The sequence below is a fragment of the Myxine glutinosa genome, chromosome 6 (genome assembly GCF_964187855.1).
Source record: "Myxine glutinosa chromosome 6, kmMyxGlut1.1, whole genome shotgun sequence".
Lineage (NCBI taxonomy): Eukaryota > Metazoa > Chordata > Myxini > Myxiniformes > Myxinidae > Myxine > Myxine glutinosa.
This window is the reverse complement of record NC_136266.1, coordinates 36,664,235-36,673,397: the sequence shown is the minus strand read 5'-3', so window position 1 is coordinate 36,673,397 and position 9,163 is coordinate 36,664,235. Positions and strand designations below refer to the sequence as shown.

The 9,163-nt window shown below is 48.8% G+C and overlaps 1 long non-coding RNA gene across 1 annotated transcript; it reads left to right on the top strand.

Moving 5' to 3' along the window:
- The first annotated feature begins 3,363 nt into the window (after window positions 1-3,363).
- On the top strand, window positions 3,364-6,466 carry LOC144892576 (uncharacterized). Its single transcript, XR_013623779.1, has 2 exons — window positions 3,364-3,434; window positions 3,557-6,466. It is a non-coding gene; the product is annotated as an uncharacterized LOC144892576 (long non-coding RNA).
- The last annotated feature ends 2,697 nt before the right edge of the window (window positions 6,467-9,163 follow it).

Below are 9,163 nucleotides of genomic sequence, written 5' to 3'. Positions count from 1 at the left end.
TGTAAATAGTAGGAATAAATGTAGTAGTATTTCAAACCTTTTTTTCGTCTCCGTTTTCCTCTTGCATTGCGTCGCTTTTGTCTTTTCCCTCATTGAGCAGCTAGGGTGCGATACAACCAACGTTCGGGTGGAATCGGGTGAGTTTTGTTAGGTCGCGGTTTTACACCACCGCTCGGTCTATAACATCTTAACCGCGATCTGTAACAATTGGTGTCAGGAGTGGGATCGACCCGGAGCGCGCTTCACGCGCTCAAAATTATAAAATACCGAAATTTGTTTTGTTTTAAAGGAAAAGCCCGAATTTTGAAATCGCGCCATGGCTGTCCAAGGCGACGGGATGCCGGTGGGAGAGATAGAGGGGTTAGAAGTAACCCAGGACTTCGGGGAAGAAAGGGAGGAGGAAAATGGCAATGTGGTTGCGGGAATATCAGGCGCGCAAAATGGCGCGCTCGCGCACGTGGTTGAAGGGTCCCAAAATAGCGGCGCCGCGGAGGGCGAGCCCGCGGTGGCGGCTGGGGACGCTGGGCAAACCGGGTTTGACCTCAGATTATTCTTGACCCAACTGAATGCAAAAATGGATCAAATGGGGAACCGGATGGAGGCTCAGAATAAGCAATTGGGGGTAATGGGAAACGAAATGGGGGTAATGGGAAACCAAATGGGGGTAATGAGGGACGAAGCGAGGGGTACCGGTGAGGGGTTAGACAATGGGATAAAAGAGGTAAAGAATGGGTTAACGGGGGTGGAAAATAGAATGGCTGCCCAGGAGAATCAGATAGAGGGGATGAAACATGGGTTAACGGGGGTGGAAAATAGAATGGCTGCCCAGGAGAATCAGTTAGAGGGGGTGAAAAATGGGTTAATGGGGTTAGAAAATAGGATGGAGGACAAATTGCGGGAAATGGGGGAACAATCCGCCCGGGAAATCGAACAGATGGGGAACCAGATGGAGGAAATACGACGAGGGGTGAGTGAGGAGGTCTCGGGGCTACGCGAGGAGGTAAAGCGAGGCGAAAAGCGTATAGAGAAAGAAGTGAGGAATAATACGGCTAAGTTACAAGGGGGAATAGAAGATCTGACGGAGGAGGTGGAGCAGCTGACAGAGGGACAAACTAAGTTAGTGGAGCAGGTTCAAAAGAACACTGCGGTACTAGGAGGGTTAAAGGCGACACAAAAAGAAATTAAAAACGAATTAATAGCGACGCAGAGGCAATGTCAGATGGTACGGGAGGAACTGACAATGAGGGTGGAGGAGGTGACAGAGATAATGGAGACAAAGGACCGGCAGGTGAGGATGCACATAGAGACGGTCACGGTAGCCTTAGAGGACGAACTTGAGGGGACGCACCGAGAAATAAAAGAGGTTAAACAAAAACTAGAGGAAGTGGGAGAAGAGGTGAGTGAAATTAAGAAGGGACGGACAGAAACTAAGAGGGAGATAAAGGAGGAGGTAATGGAATATGTGCAAGGTCGGTGCTCAACTCATGATGTGATGCTCACTAATCAAATAAAGAGTTTGCAGGTGGCAAAGGAGGTGCGGGGACGAGGTGCCAAGGTGAGTGGCAATGTACATGATGTGAGGAAAGCTTCAGTCGGCTTGGGGATTGGTTTGGATCCGGGTGTTCGTGAGAGGCCGTTGGTGAAGTGTGCGACAGGTCTGGTGTGCGAAAAAAGAGGTGTGCGAGAATGTCCGACCATGGGGTGTGTGAGAAAAAAGTGCACGCCGAGGAGTGAGTGTGCCGTCAAGAGTGAGTTGGTCGAAGCGCGTGTGCGAGGGAGCACAGGGAAGCGCGGTGTGGTGAGTGTTACGGAGGAAGTAACGAAAAAGTGTGCGCGGGAGGATGCGCGAGAAAGGTGTGTAACGGACGGGTGCATGGGGAAAGCGCATGCTGTCAAGAGTAAGGGAGAATGCATGCCTGTGGTGAGTGTTACGGAGGAAGTAACGAAAAAGTGTGCGCGGGAGGATGCGCGAGAAAGGTGTGTAACAGACGGGTGCATGGGGAAAGCGCATGCTGTCAAGAGTAAGGGAGAATGCATGCCTGTGGTGAGTGTTACGGAGGAAGTAACGAAGAAGTGTGCGCGGGAGGATGCGCGAGAAAGGTGTGTAACGGACGGGTGCATGGGGAAAGCGCATGCTGTCGAGAGTAAGGGTGAGTGCGCGACCGAGAGTGGAGGTGAGAGTAGTGAGAGTGAAACGGAGCGTGAGTTGGTTGTGGCAGGTGAGCGAGGATGTACACCTGGAATAGAAGGATGCACACCTGGAATGGTAGAGCGTGAGTGGGAATGCACGCTGGAATTGGTAGTGAGACACGTGGTTGGGTGTGCGGGTGAGAGCACACCTGTGATTGTCACAAAGGAGGTGACCGAGAAAGGGGCGCGAAGAGGTGTATTGGTGAGGTGTGCGAGCGACGAATGTGTGCCAAGGTGTTCGGTGGTCAGGTGTGTGACCAAGTCGGTGAGCGGAATGAGTGTACCGAGGTGTGTTAGAGAAGGTACGACCAAGAGCATGGAAACGGCTGCATGTATGAGCACGAAAGGGGTAGCGTATGCTTGTAGGCATCCAGGTGAGGCGTCGACGATAACCGGGTTAAAGGTTAGAACGACTTATAGCCGACTCGGGCCCTCGGTGCGTGCCGGGCTTCGCGTGCCGCGAGAACCAGCGGGGATCCGAACCACGGCGGTTTCGAAAGAACCGCCGTGCGCGATCCACGCTGGGCCTCGCGTGGAACGGCCGCGTCCGGGCTCCACTAGGCGGAGCGGGCAGCTCGATAGGAAGGGTCGTCATGGCGACCACTTTCTATTGAGACGTGCCGGCAGGTCGAGATCGGGACATTGGATGGCTCCACGCCGAGGTGGTGCGTGGGATCTCGGCCCGGGTAAGCCCCCGTCCCTGCCCCGAATGCGGGACGTATCCAGCCGCTGGCACAAAACGACCCGCGTTCATTGCTCGGCTGTACGAAGCCGGGCTGTAGATGTGAATTGGCGCACCGAGAGGATGTAATAAGTAGACGGACTGTGATAGTGATAGTGATTTGATCCGAAATTTAGAAAAGTGAATAGAATTGGCAGTAAATGGAAAATTTTTTGAATTGGTTGGAATTTGGACGAGCAAAATTGATAGAGAGACCCCCGATGTGGTGGGATGGCAAATCCACCATCCCTCACAAGTGGGGGCAAATGCGCACTAGCTTATGGGGTGTATGGCAGTGAAAACTAGCCCGGGTGGGTTAGGTTATATGATAGGGATCTAGCGAAGATGAGATTAGGTAACGTTAAGTTTAGTTAGTGACTGATACCTGTAGTGGGGACGCAGGTAGATTAGTGGATGATAAAATGACGTGGGAGCGCAATAGTTTAAAGGGACGACTGGGAAGCGCAAGTTTCAGAGGGGAGTAGTCAGCTGAGATGATGCCGTGTGTGTGAGGATTGAACAGGTGTGATTGCACAGGTGTGCAACTGAACAGGTGTGTGGAGCAGTGTATGAGGGAGTAGTGGTGATTGTGTGTTGTGTTGACCAACTGGTCCAGGAAGAGGAGGAGGGTGCAGGTGGCACCAGGTAGGATTGCACAGGTGTGCAACGACAGGTGAATGAAGGACAGGTGTATGGAATAAATGGTATGGAGTATTGGAATGGATGGTCGTGGAGTGAGAATGGTGGAAATTGTGGAGTGGAGTGTATGGTGCGAAGGTGTGAATGGGGGAAGAGTGGACCCCCATCACGGATACCCGGGGGCGGGTAGTGCAAGTGTTAGGTAGAGGGTATAGGTAAATTGTGGTTTGGATATTGGCATCTGTGGAGCGAGGTGAAAGAATGGTATTTGGATGGGTGCAGTAGTGTTGTGGAAATGGCTGGGCGTGTAGCCTGTTAGTGTGTGTAGTTGGTTTGGGCACTCCACCACTGTAAGGATGTCGGCCAGGTGAGGCCGCAGGTGGGCTCTGGGAGCCGGTAGTAGTTGTTGTGGATGGGGCCCGAGGATCCGGAGGACGGACCCGGGTAGCCCAGTGCCAGAGGGCACCATGGGGTGACAGAGCCAGGAGAGGGGCTGCCCCCAGTTAGATAGGTTAGGGTGAGGAGCTAGGTAAGCTCGGGTGGCAACTACAGTGGTGGAGGTGTGCAGGTGGGTAGACCTGTTGGGAGAGCTACACGTCGCGGCCCAGAAATTGTGCGAGGGCACCGGGAGATGAATCGGGGGAGTGAGACCCCAAATTGAGAAGCACCACAGTTTGGTCAATGGGGATTGGTTGTTAGAACCCATAGTGTAAGTGGCCAATGGATTGGCAGGGGAAAGACCCCGGGTAGTGTAAAGTGTGTTAAAGTCATTTAGAAAGTAGTTAGGATGAAGTCTCCTCGCACCATCTGCATCCACTCACCTGAGGTGACAGATACTCCACACCATGCCATGGTTTAATTATTTTTATGATGCAAATGTTTGGATTGTGAGACGCATCATGACGTGGGTGTGACATTGTGCTTTGATGTTCCATCTCTGCCTCCTTATGAGGATTGATGATGACTTGATGATGGCAAATTTTGAAGTAGAGGGATTGTGGAGACGAATTTGGTATAGGGGAAATATGGGGAAGACGTGACAGTAGTGACGAATTGGTAATGTGTAGGTTTTGTACATATGGGGTAAGGGCAAGGGTGGGCTAGGTAACAGGGGGGTGACGTACGGTAGGGACGAGCTTTCTCACTTCGCCCTCCGTACGCATTTCGCCTTGCATTGCCTTTTTGATGTGTACCCTTGAGACCTTACCCCTCGCTCATCTGTCTTGTCCCCCCTTTTGTCTCCCACATGAGGACCTGAGCGCCGTTGGGCGCCGAGGGGAGCGTGCGTGGGCCGGCCATTGTGCGCCCGAAATTCCCAGAACCAGCTGTCTGCATCGATGCACCACATTATGGACCACATGTCAGTGGCCGAGCACCACTTATGGACCCCATGGGTTGGGGCATGGCCCCTCTGCTGGAACCGGCCATGAGGGCCCGAAATCTTGCTGGCGGACCTTGGCCACAGGGCACCGATGCCCCACAGGTGAACCACGCGTAGTCGGCCCTGTGGGCCATAAATAAAGATAAATAAAATGAACACGTTTGGGCAAGCTTTATTGCAAATAGGCCGCCAGTAAGCAAAGCAAATGAAAATGACAACAACTGGAAGAAATAATAATAACCAGCAGAGGGAGCCGAAGAGCAAGAGACACCTGCAGGGTTGGGTTTGTTGGTTTTATTTTATTCATTGAACAATGGTGACTGCACCGATTGGTGCTTGGGTGTGTATTGGTGCGCTTTTGGGTGCTTTAATGGTGCATTGATGCAGAGCAGACTGTCCTCCCCCCAGAAAGAACAATTACAGGTCCTGGGTTAGTTTTGTAAATAAAATTAGCGTCAGTGTAAATAATGCTCCCCACCGTCAGTGTATAGTTTGAAGACAATTCCGCAATTCGGTTAACGGTGGGCGTAAGTCTGTTAGGCAGGGTGCAATGGAGCAGCGGGACACATTTATTTATGTTTTAAAACCAGTCGCACTCAGGGTCAGGTTAAAAGTAGAGGGAACTACACCTACATGCCACACTAAGGTAAAAGTAATAGGCCCGGGACGTGCCTAAGGGGAGGAGGGTGCAGTGTTGTGAATATGAGAATGTTTTTTTTTATTTTGTTGTGGTGGTAAAATGTTGTAAAAGGTTGTTGTAAAAGGTTGTTGTAAAATATCACCCCTCCTCCCTCCGTTGTGGTTGTATAAAGGTCAAAGGGCGTTCCTGTAGTTAGTCCATAAAAACATACAGGCAGGACACGATATATCTTTTCTTTTGACAGTTATATCTTATTCTGTGTTTTAGGATAAGGCTGTGTCTCCCATTAATTGAAATACTCCATTGCACCAGTGAAAGAGAATAGACCCCCTTTCCTTCCCATCCCCAAAAATCTCCCTTTCCCTCCCCTCCAAAACCTCCAATGACCTCATATTACATCCCCTCTCGTCATTGCTGAGCCCTCGATTGCCATATTACATCCCCTCTCGTCATTGCTGAGCCCTCGATTCCCAATCACCTCCCCTCCAATAACCGCCATTGACCACGAGGCTCGAGTCAGGGAAGAAAGGCGTGTCTCCACCTCGTCAGAGGAGGGGAGGGGCGCGCCCACCCGTCGTCGTCCGGGGCGGAGCCCGAGGGTCGTGCGACCAGCCAGGGCCGAGGTGAGCGCCCCGATGGGCGTGTCCAAGACGCCGGCGGCGTGATCGCTGGGGGCGCTATAAAAGGCGCAACCGGAAGAAGAAGAAGGGAGATGCACTCTGGGTTGGAAAAAGAAGGGTTGTTAAGAGAGGAGGAGTTGGTTGCAAGGAGTTGGTCACAGTCGGTTGCCAGAGAAAGGAGTCGGTGGTCAGTTGGTTGCGGTGAGGAGTCGGTGGTGAGGAGTGAGAGAAGCAAGAAAGAGTTGAGGGTTGAGGGACCAGACCAGTGAGACAAGTCCTGGGAACGCAGCGGACGGAGGCCGCCGCAGCAGCGACACCCGGCAACCGCCAAAGGGGGCCTGAACGGCGGTTTGGAGCAGGGCCAACAACAAGGAACGGCGGCTGCCAAACGCACGATTGAGCTGCAAGACCCCCCCTTGGACCTTTCCTCTCCCTCCAGCCATCCACCTTCTGCCATCCCTGGCATTCCCCGCGTGAGTCAGCGTTCTGTTTGTTCTGTCCTGGGATATAAGTTAAGTCTGTAGGTAAGCTAAATTTGCACTGTGTCACCTGCGTCTAGTGCTTGTAAATAAACGTGACATCTGTCTTTTTGCTTGTGTGTAAATAGTAGGAATAAATGTAGTAGTATTTCAAACCTTTTTTTCGTCTCCGTTTTCCTCTTGCATTGCGTCGCTTTTGTCTTTTCCCTCATTGAGCAGCTAGGGTGCGATACAACCAACGTTCGGGTGGAATCGGGTGAGTTTTGTTAGGTCGCGGTTTTACACCACCGCTCGGTCTATAACATCTTAACCGCGATCTGTAACAATATATATATATATATATATATATATATATATATATATATATATATATATATATATATATATATATACATACATACATACATACACACTACCGGTCAAAAGTTTTAGAACACCTCAATTTTTCCAGTTTTTTAAAATTTACGCAGTTTAATGTCCAGTGAATAACCTGAAATGGTACAAAGGTAAGCAGTAAACTGCTCGAGGTTAAAAAAAAAGTTTAGGTTAGCAAAAACGGGAAAATAATGTAAATTACACAGTTATATTGTAAAAAATAGACTTTCTTCAGGGAACAAGTTATGGGTTAACAACTTACATCTGTTCTGCAGCAATGTAAGTAAATTAAGCCTTGAAAGTTGATGCAAACAATTCCTGCAGGTGTCCCAACCTCTGCTTATTACTTGATTACAAACCCCCTGTCTGTATAAAAGCAGTATTGGAATAGACTGTTATTACACCCTCTGAAGCATTATTTGGAAAATATTGCACTGCAGGAGGTAGTATATTGGAAACTGGAGGAAACTTTGACAGGAAGAAGTCTGGCAGACCCAAAGAACCAACAGAATCAGAAGACAAGTTTCTGAGATTCAACAGCTTGCGTGATTGGCGGCTCACAGGACAACAGCTTCAAGCACAGCTTAACACTGGTCGAAGTAAGCAAGTCTCAGTTTCAACTGTGAAGAGAAGACTTCGAGCTGCAGGTTTGACAGGTCGAGTGGCAGTAAGAAAGCCATTGCTAAGATGGCAAAATAAGAAAAAGAGGCTTGCCTGGGCTTTGAAGCACCGCCAGTGGACTTCTGAAGACTGGAAGAAGGTCTTATGTACCGATGAATCAAAATTTGAAAGCTTTGGTTCATCACGCAGGGTTTTTGTACGCCGTCGAGTAGGCGAAAGGATGGTTCCTTAGTGTGTGACACAAACTGTCAAACATGGAGGAGGAAGCGTGATGGTCTGGGGCTCTTTTGCTGGATCCAGAGTCGGCGACTTGCACAGATTGACTGGCACCCTGAACCACAAGGGCTACCACAGCATTTTGCAGCGCCATGCAATACCCTCTGGTATACGCCTAGTTGGTCAGGGGTTCATCCTACAGCAAGATAATGACCCGAAACTCACCTCCAGGCTATGTCAAAACTACCTTCGAGGAAAAGAACAAGACAGAAGGCTTCAAATCATGGAATGGCCAGCACAGTCTCCAGACTTAAACCCCATCGAGCTAGTTTGGAATTAACTGGACAGAAGGGTGAAAGCAAATCAACCTACAAGTGCAACAGATTTGTGGGAACTTCTGCAACAGTGTTGGGAAGAACTTCCCGAACAATATTTGATTTCCATTGTAGAAAGAATGCCAAGAGTGTGTTCAGCGGTTATATCTGCAAAAGGTGGCTACTTTGCTGAGTCAAAAATTTAAATTAAATTTTGTTAAACAAAATGATTCTATGATTTCTTTTTTGATCTCAAATTGTTTATTTGTTCTATGCTTAATTTCAGAGTACATTGAGACATTAAACTGCGTAAATGTCAATAAAAACTGGAAAAATTGAGGTGTTCTAAAACTTTTGACCGGTCGTGTATATATATATATATATACATATATATATATATATATATATATATATATATATATATATATATATATATATATATATGTAATTTACATCAGAATGTAATTTCAGTTCTCCAACCAAATGAGCACACGCTGTAACGTCGCCGCCGCCATGTACGTACGCCTTGGAAGAGCCATCTGACAGTGCGTAATTTAGATCTTAGTTCAGATACTATTACAAGTGCATCCAAAACTCACAGTTACCTACCTGGTTTCGCCCTTGTTGGGGCTTCATCAGGGCAACGCAGTGAGTCCTGCATACACTTGTGAATCTGAAAACCTTTCGTTTATAAACCAGTCAAATTACACACTGTCAGATGGCTAGTTCCTGAGGTTGGCAGGCAAGGCGTATGTACATGGCGGATGTTCAAGACCTTTGAAATATTTTGTATGCCCATCCCCTGATCTGTACCTTTCAACAACTTTCCGGAGATCTTTTGAAAGCTCCTTGGTGCTCATGATTTAGTCTTTGCTGTGAAATGCACGACCCAGCAGAGGAAACCTACAGGAACAGCTACTTTTATTCTGAAATAATCAGAATCACTACAATTTAACACAGGTGGAGG